Below are 27,391 nucleotides of genomic sequence, written 5' to 3'. Positions count from 1 at the left end.
TGAAATTAAAAGGGAAGCAATACTCCCAAATTCATTCCTGGAAGCAAGCATCACCTTGATCCTCAAAGCAGAGAAAGACTCAATCAGAAAGGAGAAGTATAGGCCAATCACACTAATGAACATAGATGCAAAAATCCTTAATAAGATACTGGCAAACAGAATGCAGAAGATCATCAAGAAGATCATACACCCTGATCAAGTGGGATTCATCCCAGGGATGAAGGGATGGTTCATCATATACAAATCAATCAATGTAATATACTATATCAATAGAGCCAAGGACAAAAACCATATGATTATCTCCATAGATGCAGAAAAAGCATTTCACTAAATCCAACATGCATTTATGATAAAAACCCTACAAAAAATTGGAATAGATGGTCTCTACCTCAAGCTGATAAAAGCCATCTATGAAAAACCAACAGCCAATATCATATTAAATGGTCAAAAACTGAAATCCTTCACAATAAAATCAGGAACAAGACAAGGATGTCCACTATCACCACTTTTGTTCAATATAGTTCTGGAAACATTAGCCACGGCAATTAGACAAGAGAAAGAAATAAAAGGAATAAAGATAGGAAATGAAGAAGTCAAATTGTCATTATTTGCAGATGACATGATACTCTATATAGAAGGTCCCAAGAACTCCACCAAAAGTCTTCTAGACTTAATAACCAAATTCAGTCAGGTAGCTGGTTACAAGGTCAACACACAAAAATCAAGAGCTTTCCTCTACACCAATGACAGACTCACTGAGAGAGAACTAGGGCAAATAATTCCTTTCACAATAGCATCCAAAAAACTGAAATACCTAGGAATCAACCTAACGAAAGAAATCAAAGACCTCTTCTCTGAAAACTGTGGCACTCTGAAAAGAGAGATTGAAGATGATATCAGAAAATGGACAGACATCCCCTGCTCCTGGGTAGGAAGGATTAATATACTGAAAATGGCCATACTTCCAAAACTGCTATATAGATTTAATGCAATTCCAATTGAGATCCCAGCAGCATACTTCATAGACCTTGAGAAAACAGTGCAAAAATTCATTTGGAACAAGAGCAGACCCAGAACAGCAAAAGCAATTCTAGGTAACAGAGACATGGCAGGGGTTATCACAATCCCCAACCTGCAACAGTACTGCAAAGCTACTGTGATAAAGACAGCATGGTACTGGCAAAGAAACAGACCTGAGGACCAGTGGAGCAGATTAGAAGATGCAGAAACAAAGCCAGATACACTCAGCCATCTCATCTTCAATAAAGGAGCCAAACACCCTCACTGGAGGAAAGATAGCCTCTTTAATAAATGGTGCTGGAAAAATTGGGTTTCAACTTGCCAAAGATTAAAACTAGACCTATATCTCTTGCCATGCACTAAACTAAAATTGAACTGGATTAAAGATCTAAATATTAAAATAGAAACTCTGAACCAGTTGGAACAGAGGTTAGGTAGAACTCTTGAAGACATTAGGGTAGGAAAAGATTTTATGAGCAAAACCTCAGTTGCCCATGAACTAGCACAACCAATCAACAAGTGGGATCTCTTCTTATTAAAAAGCTGCTGCACAGCAAGAGAAACCACCAGCAGTGTGAAGAGACAAAACCCACAATGTGGGAAAAATCTTCATCTGCTTTTCCTCAGACAAAGGTCTACTATCTTGAATCTCTAAAGAACTTAAAAAGATCAGACCTCCCAAATTTAAAGACCCAATCCAAAAATGGGCATCTGAAATGAACAGACATTTCTCAGACAAGGAAGTAGAAATAGCAAATAAAGACATGAAAAAATGTTCAACATCACTGGTCATTCGAGAGATGCAAATGAAAACAACGCTGAGATTCCACCTCACTCCAGAAAGAATGGTTGCTGTTGTGAAATCAGCCAATAACAAATGCTGGCAGGGCTGTGGGGAAAGAGGAATCCTGCTTCAGTGCTGGTGGGAGTGTAGACTGGTGCAAGCACTGTGGAAATCAGTATGGAGATACCTCAAAGAACTAGGACTGCAAATCCCATTTGACCCCACTATTCCACTGCTGGGGATCTTCCCCAAAGGATTAAAAGAATCATACCACAGTGATATATGTGTGCCCATGTTCATAGCAGCACAGTTTGTAATAGCTAAAACTTGGAAACAGCCCAAATGCCCATCAACTGGAGATTGGATAAAGAAAATATGGTTTTTTAATAAAATGGAGTACTACTCAGCCATAAAAAATAAGAAATTAGAGACATTTATAGCTAAGTGGATGCACATTGAGGCGATACTCTTAAGTGAAATAAATAGGACACACATGTATAAATACCGAATAGTTTCTCTGGTGTGAGAAACTGAAAGTGTAAATAAGGACTAAAACATATAATAGGTAATGTGAAATAGGAAGAAAAGGGGCAAGGGGGAAGGAAGTGGGAGGGCTAGAGGAAAGAATAGAAGGGAATGGGATTAATATGAGAAAATGGAAAAATAGGAACAAAATCTTTGTAAATAGGGAGGACTGGAGGGGTTGAAGGGAGGGCTGGGCAAGGGTGAAAAATAAGAACCAAGAGAGACTATGTAAAGGTGCGAATTTCCAATGATGAATGTCATTATATTGTATACCTAAAATGTACCAATGATTAGAATGAATAATCGATAATGTAAAATAGTAAGAAAAGGTCCAAAGGGGTAGGGGTAGTGGGAGGGACAGGGGAAAGGAAAGAAGGGAAAGGAAAAATGTTGAGAAATGGAAAAAATGGAAATAAAGTCTTTGTAAATAGGGAAGGGGGGGTGAAGGGAGGGTTAGGAGTGGGGAAAAAATAAGAACCAAGATACATTATGTAAAGGTACAATTCCCAAGGAGAAATGTAATTGTGTTGTATACCTAAAAGGTACCAATAAAATAATTTAACAAAAAAAAATTTAATCCTCATGAACTAGTCAAGACTCTTACCTATATGAGATAAATCATGCCACGAAAGGCCTTCCATTATTAAATGCAAAGTATGCATCTCTATATTTAAACACTGAAGCCCGCAAGAAAGAAGCATAATATCTTAAGACTATCAGATGTTAGCAAATGTCAAATATTCAAAATACCTATCATTAATAGACTAATGTCATCTATAAAAAACAAATTCCTTTTTTTACTTATTTTGCAGCCTGAAATCTTTGACACTTTAGAAAATTAAGAATTCTTCAAACATTTTCCAAGTATTTGAAAGGTAATGTGTGTTAGAAAGGAACTTCTTTGTACAGAGGCTATTATCTACTTCTGATTTAACATTTCTTTCTCTGATCTTACTAGTTTGCAAAGCCAGTACAGTTAGTTACCTAGTGGAAGATAGTTTGTTCTGCAAAAATGACAACAATGCTATTTTCCAATGGAACTATGGAACTTTATTTTGTTCTCTAATTTGCCTTTACCACTTTACTAATTCCATAGTCCTTTAATTTCTAACCACTAGAGGAAAAAATCTTAAGATCAATTTAATATTTTATGTAACTCTATTTATGCTAGTATAGTTTTCATCACTATATCACCAATATGATCAGTTTACTCAAAATATTCTAAATACATCCTGATTAGATAGGCTAATAAAAATTAATTTGGCAGTAATTCTAGAGAACATTCAAAAGAAATTATTCAATAATTTTTTGTTTAAATGTCTTGAGTAGAAAATAAAGATCTTCTGAGATACAAATTACCAAGTAAGGTAAAAGTTACTGAATACTCCATCTTGATTTCATGTTAAAAAGGAAAAGGAGGGCAAAGAGTATATCCTTATAGTTAGATCAGAATGAAGAAAATCAACTTTTGTTGAGATTTATCCCTGAGAATAGACTCAAAAGTTAGAATTCCAAAGGAGAGTGCCATTTATTATTTTAAAACGGGCATCAATGAATTTCTATCAAGAAAGTACCAGAACTGTATGAACAAAGCATCTGAGATTTCCTTGGATTTATAACTTCCTGGCATTTGTTACTATTGATAATTTTTAAAAAGGAAATCATTATGGACACACCTCTGTGAGAGAAATGGATACTATCTTTTTTTTCTATTTTTTTTTTCTATTTATTGGTATGTTTTAGATGTACAATACAGTTACATTCATCATTAGGATCTTGATGGAGAGACTACAGAAGAACGGGGGCTGTGAGAGGGACAAGGGCAAGCCTAGTTAAGACTGCAAGGAAAAGAAAAGAAAGGGGAACTGGCACGAGTCTTGGCAGGCTTCTTGGAATTACATATTAACACTCTTTTGCACACCACCACCCCAGCAAGCCAGTACCCTGTGGTTCTAATTATCAACATTCTACTGTTATATGTCCAATTTAGTCTGTTTTTATAATACGCCATCCATTTATCCAGGAATCAGTCAATGAGCTCTATCTAACTCTGGGCCAGACATTGAAGATATACCAATGAAGAAGACATACAGGATCTTTCTCCTCATGGTTTATTGACTCCATCAAGAAGAGTAGATCAAGCATTATAAGAAAAAATAGAGGGTGCCTAACCCAACTTCCTGGATCAGGGAAAGGTTTGCAGAAATTGTTAGAGCTAAACTAGAACTTAAATTTACAAAAGGTAAGTATACATACTAGAAGGAGATAAGCAGCCAGAGAAGCCAGAGAGAAGAATCAGAATAACTGACTCTGTAACCTAAAAACAGCAACAAAAAGCTCAACCTTCATGGAATCTAAGAAGGATCACAGAGTAAAGGGTCTTCTTAATAGTTTTAGCATGACTCTGGGAAAAATAGCAAGTCACTTTCTTGTTCTGTTGCTATAACAGTATAATTGATACTGGCTAGTTCTGGATTCTGGGAAGTCCAATATCAAAGTGCCAACATCTGGTGAGGGCATTTTTGCTTCATCATAACATGGCAAAAGGCATTATGTTATTGAGAGAGAAAGAGAGCAGGCCAAACTCATCCTTTGATAAGCAACTCCATCTTCCAATAACTCCTGCTATGATAGTTTTTTGTTTGTTTGTTTTTTGGTACTGGTGATTGAACTCGGGACCTTGCGCTTGCGAGGCAGGCAGCAGAACCACTGAGCTAACTCCCCAGCCCAACAGTTTAATCTACTTATAAAGGCTGTGCCCCATGACTCAAATACCTCTTATTAAGCCTCACTTCCCAACAATGTATCACTTTAATCTTAGGAGACACATTTAACCCACAACGGCAACTAAAATTTTTTTTATAAGTAATGTGATCATATATTTAATATAAGGAAGCTCTATGGTATATACTGCTGTGTAACAAATTACTATAACCTGAATGATTTTTTAAAAAATAATAATATTTATCTCAGGGTTCTGTGGCTCAGAAGTCCAGGCTTGACTTTGCTGAGTACACTGCTTAGGATCTCACAAGTCTTTAAGCGTCTGCTGAGACTGAATTCTCCTCACAGGCTCACCTGAGGAAAGAATCCCTTACAAGCTTCCTTTTGATTGTTGGTAAAATTAATTTCTATACATTTGGAGGATACACAGCAGTTTGCTTCTTCAAAGCCAGGAATAGAGTGTGCAAGTATGAAAGACACACATAATATAATAATCACCAAAGTGAAATCATATTTGTCCTATTCTGTTGGTTAGATGTATGTCAGATCTCACTTCACTTCTTAGGATGGGATTATATAGGTCTGAACATCAAGAAGCAAGAATCATGGCACTGCCTTAGAATTTTACTGACCAGCCTTTCATTCTTTTATAAGGGCAAAATAATGGAAAGATAGAGTTAAGATGTATAGTTCATTCTAACCGATGCTAAGACACCAGACTTGAAGAAGCTTGTTAGATTCCAAAACTTTGCAGCATATAGACTGCATCAAATATAGTAACTGAATTTGGAAATTAAGAGAAAAGAAAGATGATCCCCAGATTACAAATCTGAGAAACTATCTGAATGCTGATCATTCAGATGTAAAACACAGAGGAGAAACAGATTTTGAGAGTCTTTATTATGAGCTCAGCTTAATATTGTGAATTTGAATTTTATATATGTTAAATTTGAGATAAAAATAGGGTATCCAAGATATAAAGTCTATAGTAACCAATTGAGAGAAAAGCTAGTACTATTAGACATGGTCAAACAGATGTTATTACATGACTAATTCTTCATTAAATATCCATGAATGACAAAAAATGGGAATTTTACAGTTGTCTATTGGTACCCAGGGAAGGGAGAAAAATTCTGGCACAGAGGATAAGATAAATATCCAGAAATGTAAACCAAATAACTTGGCACTAAAGCCCATGGAGGCAATTAGCAATGCCTTAGGAAGAAGACTGAGAGATCTGATCAGTGCTACTTTTAAATTATTTTAATGATTTCTTTATCTCAAAATGTCAATAAAAGTCTTTTTTTAAAGAAATTAGTCTTGTTCATGATGTGTCTTTATGTGGGAAACAGTGGAAACACATTGTTTTCATAGATGAAGAGAGAAAAAATAATCTTTAAAGTCAAAAGTAGCATTGGGGTGAGGTAACAGAGAAGTTATGAAAATATGAATTGAACAGAACTTCACATGCCTTCCAGACAATTTACACCTTTCCATCTTGAAGGAAGATAGTTTCATAACCCTGGTCTTCACAGACTCTAGTGAATTAACAGTTGGAGCTATTTTCTTTGGATGTCCAAGGAAAGGTTATCTTGGAAAAGTAGAGGACTGAGGAGAAGCAAGAAGCAGACATTTGCATCTGCGTAGTCAATGATAATTGGAAGAAAACTGCTCCCTGGCCAATGGTAATTGTAAGGTACAATGATGTAAAATATTCTTCTGCCCAATGCAGTAAAAAGTGTGCTTTAAAAATCAACCTGGAGCTTGGGGCATGGTGGCTCATCCCTTTATTCCTAGCACTTGGCAGTCTGAGGCAGGAAGATCTCTATTATTTCAAGGCCAGCCTGGGCTACATAGTGACTTTAAGGCCAGCCTGAACTACACAGGGAGATGCTGTCTCAGAAAGAAAAAATATTAATTTGTAAACAGTAATCTGCTCACCCACCAGTGGATAGTAGTGAGCTATTTTGCACTTATTTAACTAACCAAAACTTTGACTTTGACCATTTTCAACTTCTACTTTTTTCAACAGAGGCATCAGACTTAGCAATGCAACTAATGTCTTTTCAAGAGATGTCAGATGAGTGCTGAGAGGGTACTGGAACCTATTCTGCAAAACTAGTGAAGAAATTTAAGAAGTAGGTAGTTTATAATGGATTTCTTACTCTCATTGTCATAATTGAAGGAAGTCTTGCTCTAGCAATTTGCTCTAATCATTCAGGAATAGCTGAAAATAGAAAACCAAGTTAGAAAAGCTACATTTTATTAATCTTGCAATTGACTTTTGCACTTTTTAAAATTAAATACAATGAAGAGCTCAAAAGTTTCCAAATAAAGCAGCAAAATAGAACAGAACATGGCCCTAAGCATTCCTCAGATTTAGAGTAAATACAGGAGAAATGGAGTCAATGTGGTATTTTTCTATTCTTAATCAAATCCCAATGATTATACTCACCATAAAAAGATGCCATATGGCACAAGTTTGAGATTATTAAATGGTATGCAGTGCATGATCCAAATTTTTGCCATCCCAATTCTAGTACAATATAAAATAACACAAGCAACTATAACTGAAAGAATCATTGGTGATATTAACCTAGCGATCAGAAATATAAAAATAAACAGATATAGATTGAGTTTTAAGGTGGAAGAAAAAAGAAATGACAGGATAGAATCAAAGAAATGAATTTCCAGTTCACTGAGAAGCATATACAGCTACATGTGTAATAACAGAAGAAACTATCCCTTTTCCCTTCATCCCCATAACATATGCTGAATATCTACCAGGACGGGTTGAATTATTTTAAAAGAAAGAGACTATCATGAGTTCTACTGTGTCCTCTAAATGTCATATAGTGAGGCTTCCAGTGCCTCAGAATGTGACTGTACTTGGAGGACATCATTTAAATGAATTCATGAGTGTGGGACCTAATCCAGTATGACTAGTCTCCTTGTAAAAAGAGATCAAGACACAGCCACAGATGGAAGGAAGCATGGAAACGTGAGAGGACAGGGACCTTCTGCACACTAAGGAAAATCTCAGAAGAAACCAATCCTGACATTTTGATCATGGACTCCTGCTCTTTAGAATTATGAAAAAAAATAATTTCAGTTGTTTAAACTATCCAGTATTTAGTACCTATTATATTAGCTGTAACAAACTAATACAAAGACTAAGTTGAGGTCACGAATGTGATCAAAACAAGGTAAATGTCTTTGTAGATAAGAAGAACAGAAATACAAACTAATAAACATGACTGGTGTCATGTACTGCAAGGAGAAGTAGGCAGCAGTACCAGGAGTTCAGCTGCCATGGGACAAAGTGGTCTAAAGAACATAGACATAGGGACTGGACTCCACTCACTGTTTAAATTAAATTATGAAAAACTTTTATCAATTGCTATGAGGCTGTATTTTGTTTTTCTTATTTTGTTTGAAGAACAAGTGGCATGCTGAAGGAGGAGGATGGTTACAAACAAAGCTCTTCCAGCAGGAAATAAGCCAGGCCACTTGTACCTATATAACAAAATCTGTGATAGCTCCCAAATCATCCAGGCCAAAAGTCCCCCCACTGCTATACTGCTATGTGGTTCTGGGTATGACACTTCAAGGACTACTGAGTGGAAATAAGCAAAAACAAACTCATGCTCAATAAAAAACGAAACAATTAAACAAGAACAAATTCAACCTATGTGACAAGCCTGTCAAGCAAAATTTCAAAAAATATGAAATAGAATATTAAGATAACTTTCCCTAACAGAAAGAAAAAATGCAATCAGAAGATTCAATTCACCATGTGCCAATAAGACTAAAATACTTGATGACTTAGATATTTATGTATGTTAGATATTCACTGAAGAAAATTAATTTCAAAATATGAACAATAAAATGAAAATGAAATAAGTAGAAATCAAAGAAGATAATTGTGTTAAAGAATGAATTAAAAATTTTGTCAAAGAAGATGTATTCACTGAAGGAAAAGAAAACATTTAAAATGATAAACTTTAGGTGAGAAATTATTTGTTTTCATTTTCTCTTTCTGAAAAACTATTTACCACAAATTAGGGAGCTGAAAATGACACACATGTATTATCTCAGTTTCTACAGGTCTAGAATCTGCCTAAGGCTTAAGGCTGCAAGTAGGAAATTGCCTGAGCTGTCTCTCCTCTGAATTTTGAAGTTGTCTTCCAAGTTTATGTCATTGGTAGCAGAATTCATTTCTTTGCAGCTGTAGAGCTGTGGCTGCTAGACCCCAGAGGCCACTCATGGTTCCTCCCATAGGCCCCACAATGCCACACAGTCTTCTCCATCGGCATATAAAAGCACAGCAACTTCTTCTTCAAGGCCCACAAAAGAGCTTCTTACTTTGAGTTATTCTTCTCTTTTCAACCCCTATCAGACTTACTGCTCCTTGTAGGACACAAACCTGGGGTTCTTTGAGCAGTCTTGACTAGGAAGGGCAGGATAGAGGGCTTCCTGTGCTCTGAGACTTGGCATATATATTTAGACCTTGGGTCTGAAAAGGAAAACCAGTCCCAGATACCAACATGGGGTATGGAAATGCCATTCTGAAAGTCAAGACTAAGAGCAAACACATCGGGCAATTTCTGGCCACAACAGGTTAGCCTTCCCTTCTATTATCAATGCAAACACTAAGCTAATTGCTTGTACTTTATAAAAATTGCCTGGTCACAATAGGCTTCCCTTACATATTTTTCCTAATTACATATGCTAATGATAGTTTGCTTTATTCTATTTTCATTCCCTTTTCAAAAATTAGATAAAATCTAATATCTTGTAAAACCTGTAGTTTGTTTTTTTGTTTGTTTGTTTTTGAGACTGAATTTTGTTATATAGTCAGACTAGCCTTGAATTCACTATGTAACCCAGCCTGGTCTCAAACTCATGGTGATTCTCCTATCTCAGCTTTCAGGGTGCTGACATTACAGGCGAGCACGCCATGCCTGGCTCATGAACTAATTCATTCCATGCTATACTGGCTTTATGGATTCAGCATCTTCCTCAAGAGAATTAAGGTTGAGTAACTTATTGGTTATTAGCCCAAATTAGAACATAGATTGTGAACTAAAAATTCAAATTTTTTGCCCCAGTTTGGAATTTGTTAATAACTGGAATTCATTAGATCCAAATCAAAATCACTGATCTACTAGATTGATGTTTTCATGTATTAGGGAAATGAATGTATTAGGGAGAATACATTTTTAGATGACACGTATTTATTTTATATCTAATTTGAATATGATTAATGTTAACTTATTTTTAAATGAATGGTAAAATGAAAAAGGATATATGATTTTAGCAAGGTTTGTACATGATTATAGCTTTACAAGAGAAAGGTAGATACTTAGCTAGAATGGGAAATTTATGGCTAACCAGAGAAAATGAACAAATGTCTCAGAAATTAAACCTTAGTATCATCCACAATCCTCTTTAGAAGGCTGGCCCATAAGTTAGAGATGCCCCATCTACTCTGAAAATATTAATTTTTTCTTTTGGTACCAGAGATCGAACTCAGGACCTTGCACTTACGAGACAGGTGGCGGACCAATGAGCTAAATCCCCGGCCCCTGAAAACATTAATCTTAAAGAAAATCACAATAATTCATATCTTTTCAATTTCTCTTCACTCCTTAACATTCATTGCTCATAAGTTATCTTGCAAACAAAGGTATATAATTTAAAAATTTAAATATTTGAGTAGTTGGTGAGTTATTCTCAAAATGTATCATCTTAGTTGGAATACGACACCAAAAGGAAAATACAAATTAATGTATAAATGGCACATATAGTAGAAGCCAAACTACACTAATAGACTATTAATAAACATAAATATGTCATTAATTTATTCTAATTGTTCATATACTCCCCACTTGAAACATTCCACACGTTCTTCATATGACAAAGTGCCAGTGTCATGTGGAAAAGAAAATGAAGACTTAATGCACTTTTTGCTCAAAGATTTAATTGAATAGTACAATTAACAAAGTGTGGGAGCTTTGGCAAAGAATAAAAACAAGATCCCTTATGGGATTTTTTTACATGCATTTTTCTTTTCAGAGTACTCACCATCAGAATGTAATTCATCTATCAAAAAAAAGGAAAGGAAATTCCAAAGGACTTCAACTACAAAACATGAGAATATTCATACTTACATGTCATGTAAAATATAAAATATTTATACTTTAGTGAAGCTGGCTCTGGTGAACTAGACTATTTCAGATAACAATACTGTAATGCCACTGGCTTGACCTTTGAGGATACTCCTATCCCCCCCAAAAATGCAAAAAGTGATATATATTTAAGAGGAAAAATGGAATTCTATGAGGGGTTTAATCTTTCTTGGCTCTCAGTATTGTGGATCTCAGTCTTAAAGCTAGAATGTTGTGATTTAATTTCACATGCTGAGATGTCTAGTTGTATGCACATATTGGTGAACCAAGCTTCACTACTGAGCACATTGCGTCCCATAGACTCGAAGTGCTTTGTTGATGGGCTCTATGTTCTCCATTTCTTGTGTGGTTTTAAAAGTGAGGATGGACACACATTGCATCTAATATGAGCAACACAAACATGTGGCTTTGCTAGCAGAAGATAAGAAACTGGACTGCAGTGAAAGATTTTTATTCAATAATACCAGTTGCCTGTTTTTACTTTCTCCTTTTGGAACCTTAAAAATACCTAAGGTTACAGAACATGGCAGAGAAGATTTCTTTGGGGACCTTATATTATCTGAAAATAGCAATGATAATAATTTTTATTCACTTAACTAATATCCATCCTTATAAATCTTTAGGTGTTAAAATAAATGATATTGATTTTAAATAGCCTTATATTATAGTTATATGCCAGCTTTTATTTTATAATAGGTGAACTAATGCAAAATAAATTAAATTATTTACCATGGGATATACATACATATATATATATAATTTGTATATATATAATTTATATATATATATATATATAAATCCTATTTCAGAAGCAGTTATGGAATCCAGAACTTTTGAACTCTAAGCCTTCATAAGAGTATAAAGAAGCTTATAATTCTTTTATCAAGTGCTTTTATTTGAAAATACTATAACGACTCCATACAAATCTTCCAATCATGTATGTTACTGATAAGTTTGTTGGATTTTTTTGGTAAAATTCTTTCTACTCTTTGAGTATATTACCAAATCTCTGTTTTAGAAGTCAACTGGAATTGCTAAAAATTGAAGGCTCTTAAGAAAAGTTCTCATATATTTTCCCAAACAGAAAAAGCTTGTAGTTTACCTTTAATGATAAAAATGGATATTTTGAAAGTATGTGTCTGTCTACAGGTAAAATAATGATAACTATATCTTTGTTAAATATGACAATATACTATAATTATCTACTTATGATAAGTGTTCATATTTAATTTAATTCAATATGTTTTTGGAACATCAACCTCTGAATCTTTATATTAGACACTGCAAATGTCAGCCTCTCAGACATTTAAGAAATAGGTGTGCAATAAATTACAGACTTTCAAGCAAATGAAAAGATTTGTGATGGTTTTATTTAGAACATCTAAAAGTTTTGCAACCTGAAGTCTTTCACGGTCTGGCTGTATAATTTGTATATCTGTGATATCATCTTTCTTAAGTAAAACTAGGAAACAAAGTTGCTTTTGAATTTTTTCCAAATCTCACTAACTTTTTAAGACATTCTAGTAAAAGATAACAAATTGTCATCTATTTAAATTAGCAACATAAAATTGTTATATCTTTTTGGAACTAAAAGTACTGACTGGTGTAACAGCATAATAATATGGAGATAATAAAACTCATTGTTAGCACCTCTGATGAGAACATAGCAGAGTCAACCTGTCTTGAGATCAGTCATTCCTTATCTCACCACATATAACCCCTGAGTCCAAGTCTCTAAGCCTATTTCCTTCACTTCTGAAGAAAGAAATATTTCACAGTATCATTGCAAAGAGCACTTAAAAGAATATATGTGTTTAGGACTTTTTCTGGTATCTATCTCTATCTCTAACTCTATCTCTGTCTCTATCCCTCTCTCTCTATCTAAATACCTTTCCCATTCTCAATTGATTCTTCAAACACCCCTGACAAGAATTTTATGAAGTCCATATTCACATCATTCTAGGTATCCATGATAGTTTTGATCTTAAGTCTCCCCCAAAGAGCCATGTGTTGAAGGGTCTGTCTCTAGCATGGTGGTACTGACAGGTGGTGGAACCTTTAAGAAATGGGCTTTAGAGGGAGGAAGTTAGGTAATTGGAAGTGTGCCATGGAAGGGGATATTGGTACCCAGCCCTTCTTCTCTCTTTTGCTTCTAGCCATGAGGTAAAGGCTTCCTCCACTATGAGCTCCTCCCATGATGTACTGCCTTGCTGCAAGACCAAAATAAATGGTTAGCCAACTATGGATTGAAACCTACAAAATTGTGAACCAAAATAACCTTTCTGCTTTAAAAGGTGTTTTGTTATAGTAATAGAATGCTAACATAATGTCTCATGGATGAAAAATAGCTATTATTTATGTCTTTCAATAACTTTCCAATATAATTGCGAAAGCAAAACACACACACACAAATTTAAAGAACACTAATAGTATCATTAAAACTTAGCAGCTGTGGTGAGAAAATGTGACTATCAGAAAGGGGAAGAATTTAGAACAAACCAAATATTTGCTGGAAATTCCAAGAAAGAGTTGGCTAGACATTTCAGATCTCAGTTCTTCAATCTCATCTCACCATATCCCTGAGTTCTTCATTTCCAGGTTAGTATCACTTTTTTACTGTTCTCAAAAATCCTTCCTGATTTCCATAAATTTGAGTTTCCTCCTCTATTTTCTGTATTAAAAACATACGGTGTCTTGTTATTTAGGCCCATATAAACCCCCCTACCTTGTTCTCGAATCTCTCTAAAATGTCTTCTGTGCTCCTCCACTCCTGTCAAAATTTACATACAATACTAAACCTATTTCCACATCTCCCTTTAGACAAATGTTTACTCATTAACATTGCTCTTTTGAACTTCTTTTCTGATAATTTTCTAGCTTCATTATCTGTATTAGTCCTCTCTCCTCAATTTGACTAAAAGTAGAACAATGGTATCCTCACAGGTGTCATATTCCAAGAAGTACAACAGATGACAGTGTAAGAATGATACCCACTGAGTTGAGCAGGAAGGAAGCCCTGTGTACTTGCTGCTCTCTCATATGGCCTGTCACAGAAAGGAATGCTGATAAGCAATGGACAGGCACTGATATGTACTGAAAATATTTAATCCAATGTGAAGCAAATCAAATGTAATTAAAATCAAACAGAAAAGATACACAGCCTCTTAAATTGAATATAAGTGTCATAATAATCTATAAATAGATGATTACTGACTGAATGAGTGACTTTATATATTCTGTTAGATGGACTGATCATTAGTAATATATTCAGCTATGTCTAATATATGTCATTTTTAGATATAATTTTTACACTAAAACTAACAACAGTTTATATATAGTACAAAAGTAGGAAAGGGGTCAAGAAGTGGATGGTATGAGAGAGGCAGAAGAGAAAAGAAATGAAAAAAGACATTAAGAAGTGTTATGTACATGTACCAACTCTCTGCAAAGCATGTAAACATTATGTACTACAAACATGTACTAATAAAGAAATGATATAAAAAAGAAATAAATACTAGCCATAATCTATAACCATTGAAATTTATTCTGTTTTTTAAACATTGTCAGTTGAGTAGAAATTGAACTAAATGCTTTCTTTTATTTGTTTTGTTTGTTTGGTACTAGGGATCGAACTCAGGACCTTTTGCTTGTGAGGCAGGAGGCAGCACTACTGAGCTAAATCCCTGGCCCAAATTGCTTTCTTTTATATGAAAGGAGTGCATGTATATATTAAAGATCACAATCTATTGTAATGGTTAAGAACATACGAAACGAGATCATAAAATTTTTTTAGAAGGGAATGAAAAACATCTATTTAAAACTCTTTTTTGGGGAACAGTTTTGTGAATATAGCCAAGGGACTGAAAATAGAATTATAGATGTTGTCATGAATAATAATGAATGCCTAGATTCATGCACTCTACTATTTATTCAATAAGAATGGGGCATGATATCCTATATTGTATAGTTATAAGGCAAGGTAAGACACAAGTAGTAATAATTTTGCTGTATACAGAAGTAACCCAAAAATTAATTAGAAGTAAGTGATGTAGATGTAAATTAGAATGTAGTTAGCTAAAATATGAGATTCAAGTAATACAATAACATTTCTTAAAACATATTACAGATCAGCAAGTGGAGACCATGTTTCGAGGCATCTTCTGTAGTACATATTTGGTTATTCATTGAATATTTGAACTAAGCTTCTAGTTATACACATGTCTAAATTACTTTTTAACTGAAGGAAAAACTAACAAAAATGTGACACTGTTTGGACAGGGCTTAGAGCAGTTCCATTTCTAACAATGATATGACAATTATATTTCTGTTTCATCAGTGATGCATGGTATCCAATAGTAACAAAATAAAGAAAGATATTAATAAAAAAGGTGCCACCCTAGTACGGTTGGTAGGAAAGAGAAGGGAGCAACTGCAGCTGGACACAGAACTAATAAAATTTGCAGCAACTGTTAGTCACAACTTGATTGCCAGCCAGAGAATCAATCCAGTAAAGACTTCTCCTCAGTATACTTTCAAAAAATGTGGTGAAGTCTGCTTCTATTACACACACAAAAAATATTGCATCTAAGTTTAGAAAAAAGGGAAAAATATTCATAGAATATGAACTAAATTTATTAAATTCTCTGAGGAGAAAGGAACCCTTCTCCATTGCTGGTGGGAGTGCAGGCTGGTGCAAGCACTGTGGAAATCAATATGGAGATACCGCAAAGAACTAGGACTAGAGGTCCCATTTGACCCAGCTATTCCCCTGCTGCGTATCTTCCAAAAGAATTAAAAGAATCATACCACAGCGATATAGGTGCACCCATGTTCATAGCAGCACAGTTTGTAATAGCTAAAGCTTGAAACAGCCCAAGTGCCCATCAACTGGAAACTGGATAACAAAGATGTGGATTTTTTTTTTAAATGGAGTACTACTCGGCCATTAAGAATGAGAAACTAGAGTCATTTATAGCTAAATGGATGAATATTGAGGCCATACTCTTAAGTGAAATAAATAGGACACACATGTATAAATACCTAATAGTTTCTCTAGTGTGAGAAACTGAAAGTGTAAATAAGGATTAAAAGGATTAAAATGAATAATTGATCATTTGAAATAGGAAGAAAGGTCCAAAGAGGTAGGAGCAGTGGGAGGGGAAGGGGAAAGGAAAGAAGGAAAAACTATGAGAAAAGAAAAAAAAGTGGAAATGAAGTCTATATAAATAGGGAAGGGTGGAGGGGGTGAAGGGTGCACAGGGAATGGGGAAAAAGTAAGAACCAAGATACATCATGTACAGGTACAAACACCCAATGATAAATGTAAACGAATTGTATACCTAAAATGTACCAATAAAAGAACTTAAGAATAAAAAAATAAATCATTAAATTCTGTAAGATCCCATAACAGACCCTAGAGAAACTACAAAGTGAGTAAGACTCAACTCTCCACACTGCAGTAAGGGTCACATTTGTGAAATAGTAACTATAATTTAAACCACAATATGATTCAACAGCACTGGCAAATAGAGAGCTAATGAAAACAATGGAAAATATTCTCACTTTGGGGAAAACAGAGAAGTTTGTGTGTTAATCCCCTCTTGTCCACCCCATTGGAGAAGGAGGGATTTAGCCATGGGGCTGTTGTTACAGCCAAACACACAGCAGCCGACGCTGGACAGGTGGCACCAGCACCAGCAGAATAATCACACACATTCACAGCCTAGGGAGGATGACACTGCATGCCACACAGGGACACACGGAGGTGGCACTCAGGGACAGTGAAAAATACTAGTGCTGTGGGAACCAGGATTTGTAATCAAGGCGATGAGATGATCCACAGCTCCTACAGCTGATGGGTTTCTTTGAATAATTTTATGAGCTGGCAGATCAGAAAGCCCAGGGAAAAGCAGGAAGCATGACGGGTGCCTTTCATAAGGATTGTTTGGCCAGGGAGTCTCAACTTCAGGCAAGAGTGGGAAGAATAATTCAGAGGCCATTTGAAGCCTCTTGGTTGCATCAAATGTCAAAAAGACAGCACATGATATTTGACATGAATTATAGGCCTTACCTCATTTCTAGGAGGGACTATGAGGGAAAGCTGTGTTCATTCAAATTCTTAAATTGGATCTTGGTGAATGGATAATAATCCAACAGACTGAGATGAAGAAATGCATGGAGAAAGGGAAGAACTGGAAATATGAAAAGCAAGTTAAGGTATTTCTAATGAGTTTATTATTTCATCTTTTTGCAAGAAACGTTGGTAATATTTTAGGTAGTCTAGTCTTTGTAGATATGTTGCTTATACTAAAGTCTTCTGTTCCTAAAGTATAGAATATAAAATAAGAAACAAAATTGTGTGTCATTTCATGTCAGTATACGAGGCATAGTGCAGTCCCTTATAAAATCAAAATAATATACCTGGAAATAGTGAAATAAAAACTGATGTCTGACTATAATAACCTGATAATAAGATTCTTTGAGCTGTGATTATCTCCTCCAACTGAACCCCAACTCTTTATGATAATGACAACTTTGCGGATGAAGCCTAAAAGCATGAAATCTCATAGCTGAAAACCACATTTATTCTCATCATTCTTTTACCAGAGGATCCTTACTTATAGATCATTGCAGCAGCCAGAAATGCATAGCTTTGTGAGAAAATTCACCTCATCCATAGATGGCACATTGTGTCCTGCATTGTCTTGGAAGTTTTCTTTGATTCAAATGGCTCTTTCTGAATCAATGTGCAGAGTAAGTATAGTCTGTTCTATATGTGACTGAGAAAATAAAAAATCATTCTGGTAGCTTAAAGCTGGGCCATGGTGCTCCCAACTGAACATTAACATGATCACAGGATATAAATGATACAACAATTGCAAACAAAGTTCACATGATTGTGATGGAAGAAGACAGAGACAATGCCCCTCAGTAACCACATCTGAAAGATGGAGACAAGGACCTCCTGCAACCACAGGACTAACTAAAAATACCCCTCTCCTTTCAAGCATAAGTGACTCCTTCTTTACAAAAATAGTTTGAATCCCAATTCAGTTACACTCCTCCTAGATAAAAAGTACCAAAGTACCCAATTACCACATTGTCCTCACTTCCAAACATACCCAACACAGAACCTCAATTTTCTTTAGCCTTTTGAATCATGCAGGCGATTCTCAAACCTTGTAATAAGATTTTCTGTATGGGCTCTTATGATGACAGCCCCCATCCCGATGACATGTGTTGTCTTTTGCTACAGAATCTTCATGAGTGACAGATGTATTCTGCTGGATTTTGACATTGCAGTACTTGACTCTCTTTGGGAATCAGAAGACTTAGTTCTAATCCAAGTTGTACCCCCAAATTAAATGTGACACTTGGAATAATTCACATGAACAGATTGATGATTCCAGAACTTTGAAGTTTTGAACCACAATGACCATGAGTTATTGCAAGAGAGACTTAAATTTACATGGACATATGAATTTCCTCCATAAGCAAATATTAAAATTCCAACTGCTCTTATATAAGAATATCTGAAATTTAGACTTTAAAAGAAATCTTTATTCTTGGGTATGGGAGCTGCTGGACTCCTGTTGAAATTTCGTGTACAGTAACCATTTTAGTGACCACATTATCACTGATATGGCAGTCATAAGTTCTCTTCATTGCCTTGGAAAGGCAGGAGAGTATGGGGAAGACCCTAAAGGGTTCTGTCAGTGGGGTGGAGAGAGAAGAACTGCTAGCAGTCTAAATAGCTATGGTAAATCATAAAGCAACTTGAAAACAAACTTTAATGTTGTGATGCTCAAGGGGAGTGCTGAGATGTTGTACTGTGGAGAACTTCACTTCCTTCTTGGTTATGCCCGGGGTGAAAGCTTCTGAGAAGATTTCAGAGGTTAGATGCAAAATTCTACCCTGGATTGCTAAGAAACAAAAGTAACCCTCAGAGGAGCTAGTTCAGAACAATGTTGAGTTGTACAGTTTTCTGATTATTGCCTTTCAAATCATTAGGGATAGAATTCTAACAACTCTAATTTTAGCCTTGAAATAACCTTCATATACAATACCCCATTTTTCTCCAGAAGCTCAAGATTTCAGCCATCACGTTTGTGTACTATATTAGAAACTTAAGGTTTGTCTCCTGAATGCTGTTTTTTGTGCTATATTTAGTAAAAGGATGCTTCCCGTTCTTTCACTACAGATATTCCTCAAAGAGTCCAGTCTTCACTCATTGACACTGTGAATAGTCTTCCTTCAAACAGCATTGGAAAAAGCCTCCTATTGTGTTAAGAGAAATGAAAATTTATATGATTTATGTGAATATATTAAGAAGACCTTGAATACTAGTGTCTGTCCTTCAAATCATTACCCAATTTTCCCCGATGGTTGTCAAGAATTTAAATTCCTTTGCAATAGCCTCTACTATGGAAATAATCTGGATTTAAAAGAAAGTATCTACAATTTTAACTATTTCAGTGACAATGTTATGCTTGAAGTTTAAATATCTATTCATTTATTGGTTTTATGAGAATTCAAAAGACAAGCTTAAGGTTAAGCCTATTTCTACACTGGAAAATTATTCATGATAAACTATTTTTTCAGGAAATGACAGCAATGCATGATCTATTGGTGTTTTCAAAAGTATCAAAATTCTTCCAGAAAAACATAAATCATATAATTTAATTGAATATTTCAAAAATCAAGTTAAATTAGCTTATTAGCTCAAATATAGATACATGAAAACTATATGTGTATGATATCGTACAGTTGCATATATTTGTGCATGTGTTACATTGAAGGGATGCACTGAATTACAACTTGACAAGAAGTCTACCAGAAATTTCAACTTAATCATGAAACACATACAGGTAAATCAGTCTTATTCTTATCTATGACTTTCTTCAAATTTAACTGAAAAATGAATAAATTACTCCTTTAACATCTTAGGTCTTTTTCCTTCAACTTGACATTTATTCCAAGTTTACGCACACTAAGTGCTTTCTATTGCTAAGCATATTTTTTCTTATTAAATTTACTGTAACTGCTTTGACGTTCACCATCAAAATGCCAAAGTCTTTTATCATTACTCTTCATATTGTATCCACTGAAATAGCTGGAATTATTAACCATTATCATCTTTTAAAAAATCTCGTCTGTCAGTGTGATATCCATTATCAAATTGCCTTTAGAAATTTCCAGCCTTTTCAGTTTTTCCTTTTACATTCCTGTTTTTCAAATGCCACATTTTCCATGATGCACTTTTAAACCCTCCTCTTGCCATCCTCTTTTTCTCAGAGATGAAATCTGCCATAACCGTATATCCTGATAACACCAGGTTTATTTCTGCAGTAATCTCCCTGTGACATTTGTGTGCATTTCCACTGCCTTTCCTTCACATCACTGGGATTATTTCCTACCCTCTCAAATTTTATTTATCCTGACTAAATATATCACCTTCACCCTCAAACCTGTTACTTTATGACTTACATGCTTCTGTTAATAACACAACAATCACCACATTCACACTCTAGTTTCAGAACTATAAACTTAGACTACAAAATGACACTTCCATTAGCCTCAGAACCATAGATTTTAAACTTGCAGGCTACAACATCTGCTCAGTATTCTCCATATTTACTTTTCTCTTCACGAAGGCTCACAGCACATAATTTTGCATGGTGTATTACAACAGCCTCAAAGTCCATTCAATCTATGCCTCACACTATAAAGCAGCAGTCTTTCTGCTGCATAACACTAACGTCTCTCCAACCGTTCAAAAATACTCAGTGCTTGCTGAGTAATGTAGAAACTCCATCTGCAACCCTCCTTGATGTAACTGTAAATTATTTTTTTAAATTTCTACCAGTGTTTACAACTACCTTCTTTCAAATACCCGACATTACAATTTAAGAATACAGCTTGGTATTCTTTTAATAAGTTGTATGATTTTCTATCTTTGTGCGCTTTCTCCTAGGGAATCAGTACCCTATGTGGTAGAGTTACAGTTGAAAGGAATTACTTCTATATTTTAAATACAAACTCTAAAAAAAGTCTAAAACAGCTGAATCCTACTGCCTTTTCCCTTAATATGTCTAATAATTTGATTCTACTTAGATTAATTAAATGCTTTCTGTATTAGATCCTATTAAAATCTATATAGTGTACAGGGGCTGGGGATTTAGCTCAGTGCTTCCACTGCCTGATTCACAAGCTCAAGGACCAGAGTTCGAGCCCTGGTACCAAAAAAAAATCTATACAGTGTAAAAAATAGCCAAAAATTCAAAAAGCGCAAACGACCTCAGTTTCACCAGTGCTGGAATCTGCTCAGGGTCACACAGGGGGCTTAAGTCAAAGTGCTAAGCAGGCTGCAGTTCTCATGTGAGGCTTGCAGTCCTCCTGCAAGCTCACTGTGTTTAGGCAGAATTTGTTACCTTGAGTTTTCTGACTGAGCCCCTTGCTTTCCTTTGAGCTGCTGGCCAGAGACTATTCTAGTTCAACTAGATGTCTTCTGCAGTATCTTCCTGACTGGCACCCAACCCCTCCCCATACACCATTCAGAACACACATGCTGGCTTGCTCCAGACCACTCCAAGTCTCTTCTGCAACCAACTCTATTTTAAAGACCTCACACTACTAGACAAGGCCCACACAGACAATCACTCTATATCACATGTAGCTGACTTGAGACCTGAACTACAGCTACACAATCAGTTCACAGCAGGGTCTAATTAGTGTTTAATGGAAAAAAAATTGGAGAAGCTGTGCACAAACCAAGGGCCAAAAATCTTAGGAGACGTTTAGAATTGTCTACTCTTTATGCTTACTTTTCAACTCTGTTGACATATTCGATTCTTAGCCAATAGTTTCTTTCAGAAGTCAAACCTGTTGAATAGTCACTAGAGAAAAAAGATGGCAACATACACTGTTGGTTTAGGCTCCAAAGTCTCCAAATTTCAAATAACAATACTAGAAATACTGTATTCAGTAATTCAAGTCAAATGTAGAAATGTGTGCTTCAGTGAATTTATTTTGGTCTCATAATCATTATATGATATTATTCAAAAGCAAAGTTCTTGGGGAGCCATAAAGGATCTTTAATGATTGAAATGGCCAAGTGACCATACCAGGTCTTAAATTATCTAGGCCAGTCTTTCCTTTTTACCCTCCATAAAACAGACCTTGGAATCAAATCAAGAATTCAAGCAGTTTCATCTGTTTTGTGAAAAATCTTGGATTTACTGGATTTACGGGTAGGCACACCCTTTAGAATTTGGATGGTCCTTTCAGTCTGGATGAAATGTATGATAGGGCTGGTTAATAAAAAAACAGATACAAACTATGTCACCTTATCTTTAATCAAACCTCTTCAGAATGTTGACATTTCAGAGCTTATCGGAGAAGCAGATGCTAATTTAGTGCCCTTATGAATTTCTGGAATGCAAGGCCAAGATCTAAAATATTTAAATTTTCAAGCCTTAGCCAATATTCCCTTATCTGAAATGCTTGGGATCAGGTATGTTTTGGATTTCAGATTTTTGTTTCTGATTTTGTAATATTTGCATATATAGAATGAAATATTATGATCATGGGATACAAGTCTAAACGTGTCATTATGTTTGGTGTACACCTTATACATATATCCTAAATGTGATTTTATAGAATATTTTTAGTGTACTTGTGTTTTGACTGTGATCTGCCACATAAGGTCAGGGGTGTAATTTTCTACTTGAGGTGTCAATTTGATGCGCAAAAAGTTTTAGCTGTGGGAGTGCTTAGGGTTTGTTTTTCAGATTAAAGATGCTCAAACTATACTAAATAAATGTTTGATTAAAATGTAATAAATGAGTAAAGATTTCTAAGACCATTCTCAGTTCCTCGGGAAATGCCTTTATCAAGATTTAATCCTATGTGGTAGGCATGAGAAAAATACTATATGAAGGTTTTTTCATGTTCTCAAGCCTATGTTGGAATATCTTTCTCATTATATTAGTTGGTGTTCCCTATGTCAGTAACTGTGGGGTAACTTTACTAATTAGTTGTCAAAAGAAAGAGATATAGTGACAGTGCAGTTCAAAAGGCATGGATTTTAGGCCTAAGATCCAAGGCTGTAGGGCAGTCCAGAATGATACTGAAATGAAAAAATAATTGGCTCTCTTCTCTAAAAGAGTGTAAAGATGCATATGTACTCCATCTCATGAAATATTAATGATGTGTCTGATCCTTCTTTCTTGCTTTAACTGCTAAAAAATATGGAGGTGAATTTTGTATTCTCTTCCAGTAGCAATATTCTGGGAACATATATATTTTTATTTCTCTAAATAAATGTCCTGTGGTTTTTTGTTTTTAAATCTTTTTAATGTTTGCTCTTTATTATTGTAAGCTATTTCATATACGTTTTATGAAATGGGTGACATTTTAAATGTAACTAAAAACTTGAAGTAGCTAATATATGTGGTAATATTTTCTTTCCAATTGTTTATAAAGTTATCTGTATGCATTAAACACAATTGCAGGAATAGAGGGCTTTTTATAAAAATTCAGACAATTTTTTCACACTATAAATAAAATACCATTTAAATGTGATCAGAGGATCTAAGAGATTAGTGTTTTGATTTATGATTAGTGTTTTCCTTTATGATTCAAATACAATTTAAAAACTCAATAAAACTAGGGTCCGAGGATTTAGCTCAGTGGTTTCGCTGCCTGCTGCACAAAGTGCAAGGACACGAGTTCGATCCCCAGTACCAAAGGGGGAAAAAAAAAACTCAATAAAACTAAATAAGTGACTCAGAAACATATCATTGTAAGATTTTTATGATGTCCATATCATAAGAAAGTACTATATTCTAAAATAACATTATATTATATCTGTATAGTAATGAAGAGGAGAGGAAGCTGACATTATTGTATAATTTCTATGTACCAGATAATATCCTAATTAGTAAAATTTTTAGTGCATCGTATTTAACAACTCTGTAGGTGATTAGTCAGGAGATACATATTTGTATTCCACAAGACAATACTGAGCTTGGCACCTTAAGATATGTGATTGCTTATAGTCTTTAGTCTATAATTGATCTCTATTTATATACATAAAAGATGAAGCTAGGGAAAGTTAAGCAACCGGGTGAAGGGTTTTACTGATAAATGTTTGAAGCATGGTGAGGTAGGGAGAATTATGAAATAATCCTCAAAGATCTGCATCTTTGCATAACTCCCTCCCCATCAGTATGTGAGAGACTGGTAACTGGCTTTTAACCAACAGAATATGGCAAAGACAATGGAACATCACTCTTGTGACAATGTTATGTTATACGGTAAAGGTGAGAGAATTAGGAAGAAATAATTAGGATGCCTAATCAATTGCCACTCAGTTAATCCAGTAGTGACTATTCTGCTTGGGTTTTAAAAAATCAGGGGACCCCTCTAAAAGAGGACTTCAAAGGAAGAGACAGGAAGCAGCAGCAGTAGGCGCTGCCTTGTCGTTCTGACCATGTAAAACACTGTGTGCAGACAGATATGAGATAGAGAGCTTCAGTCCTATAGTCACAAGGAACAGAACTCTGCCAATAATCAGTGAACTTACAAGAGGACCTGGGGCTAGAGATGAGACCACGATCCTGGTCTTCACCTTGGTTTTAGGCTCATAAAACTCTTATAGAACTGTCCTCAGATCTGATCCACAGAACTGTGAGATGATAAATGTCTGTTGTTTAAGCCACTCAAGTTGTTACATTTGTCAAGCAGGAAAAGAAAACATATATACAAGGTATGACTCATTTAGAACCCTAAAATGTTTCCACTATATTGCCATATATTTTCTTATGCAACATGGCCAGTGCTGCCTAACAACTCTTTTCCCATCATCCTTTCTTGCCATGGTAACATTTCCCAACTTCCTTTACACGTAAGGCATGGAGAAGTGAATACAATCAAGTCAGTAAGGTATAAAAAGCAGTAATTTGGGAGGCTCCAAGGAAAGATTTTCCTTTTTTGATACAGGGGAGAAATGTGAGTAGATCTTCCTCTGCCTGTTTTGATGTTTTTGTGTGAGGATCCAAGTGTTTGAAAACACAGCCTCCATGTCATGTCTATGAAGGGAAGACCAGCCATGCAACTGCAGCTCTGTCAGCATCAAGCACATTAGAAGCAAACCCTCTGCAATGAGAGAAAACAAAATCTGTTGTGACTGTGGACATAGGAGAGGTAGATGGCACATTATACTTGCAGCTGGAAGCATCATTAGTCAGTGTTTTCCAAAGAAACAGAGCCAAGAGGAAGAGTGTGTGGGGGTGGGTGGGGGTGTGTGTGTGTGTGTGGGTGTGTGTGTTTCATTGACTCACATGATTATGGAGGCTTGGCAAGTCTTAATTCTAATGGGGAGAGTAGCATGCTGGATACTGAGGAAAGTTGCAGTTTAATTCCACAGGGGCAATCTGCTGGAGAGTCAGAAAGAACTAGTGCTAAGATTAACTCTAAAGGTAGCAGAGAAATTCCCTCTTGGTCAAGGCAAGTCAGCTTTTTTTATTTCAGGACTTCATCTGACTGGATGGGCCACTCACATTATAGAAGGCAATTTTCTTTATTCAAAGTTTCACCAGTCTAATCCAAACATCCTCCTACAAGCATCCAGAGTAATGGTTGTCTAAATATCTAAGCCTCTGGCCCAGATGAGTTGCCACTCATATAGGGATATCTATCTATCTATCTATCTATCTATCTATCTATCTATCTATATATCCATATATATATGATATAGATATCCCTATATATATGATATAGATATCCCTATATGTATGATATATATATATCCATATATATATATATATATATATGATTTTATCCTGATGACAGTTTTACATACTGTGTGGAAAAATTGTGTCTCAAAGATTACCACAGACATTTTTTCATAAATTATTTTATTTGACCCATGTATCAGCCTTACAAGGAAATAAATTCCCTTAATTATTTATTCATTGAAAACCATACGCATGGCAGTAAACTTTTACTTGAACTTATTTTTAAAATAGATTTTCATAGTAACAAAAGTCCCTGTCCTCATGAAACCTGTTCTAGTGACATAGTTCAGACAATATATTGGCTTTTTAAAAATGATCATTCTGTGCCCTGAAAGTAGCCAGGATGGAATGGCCATGGCTAGAAGAGAAGTCATCAGGAAAGAGGTGACAGAAATGGGGAGCTGGGTGACAGAAGTGGGTGGGAGAATGTTGTTGACTCTACTGTGGATTAGGAAACTGGCCTTGGAAAGTGTGAAGAAAATTATACAACCTAACACATCCAGGAAGTGGTTTAGATATATTCAGAAACAAATCATCATGGACTCCAACATTCATGCTATTTCCGTATTTTTGTTTTGTTTTAAGATAAGTAATTGGTAAAATTTCTATTGTACAGAATTAGTGATATTTAGGGGAAGGTGTGCTATATGCTTTTATGCTTCAGGGAAAAATATAACAAGAAAATCTTGAAGGACCTAAAATGAAAAGAGAAAAATGCTTAAACAATGAAGAATCTGTCTTCAAGGCAAAGTGGATTAGCAGAGTGCCATTTATGAATCTGCCTACAAATCCATTTGGTGGGAGAATAATGTTTTGTTTCCTCTTGGCCAAGATTATTAAAATGACTTCATTTGAGGAAGAATTTAAATCTAGGTGGAGAAAGCATAATTGTTTCACATTTAAACCTGCATGATATGTCAATAGAACTCTGCTGATCATCCACTGTAAAACAAACATACTAAGCTTGATGGTCATGCCCTTTGCCTTCCCATCTTATTGACTGAGATACTGTCCCAACTTTGCTGAATATTATCTTACATAAAACAATGACCCAGTAAGCATACACAAACACTCCTACAATATGATTTTGACAAATAGTATTTATCTCCACTCTCTGTGATAAATTTTGCAGTTTTAAATTCTATTATATTTTTGTTTATTTACTTCCTTGTTTGGGGCAGGAGGGAGACTGGAGATTGAACCGAGGGCCTCACACACTCTAGGCAAGTGCTATACCTCCCAAGCCTTTTTTATTTATGTATGTATTTATTTGTTTTGAGGCAGACTCTTGCTAAGTTCCCCAAGCTGGTCTCAGACTTAAGATCCTCCTCCTTCTGCTTCCCAAATAG

Source organism: Heterocephalus glaber, unplaced genomic scaffold (genome assembly GCF_053883595.1).
Source record: "Heterocephalus glaber isolate CG9 unplaced genomic scaffold, H.glaber_assembly_v1.0 deba00001586, whole genome shotgun sequence".
NCBI lineage: Eukaryota > Metazoa > Chordata > Mammalia > Rodentia > Bathyergidae > Heterocephalus > Heterocephalus glaber.
The sequence above is the reverse complement of the archived record's forward strand: the minus strand, read 5'-3'. Positions refer to the sequence as shown.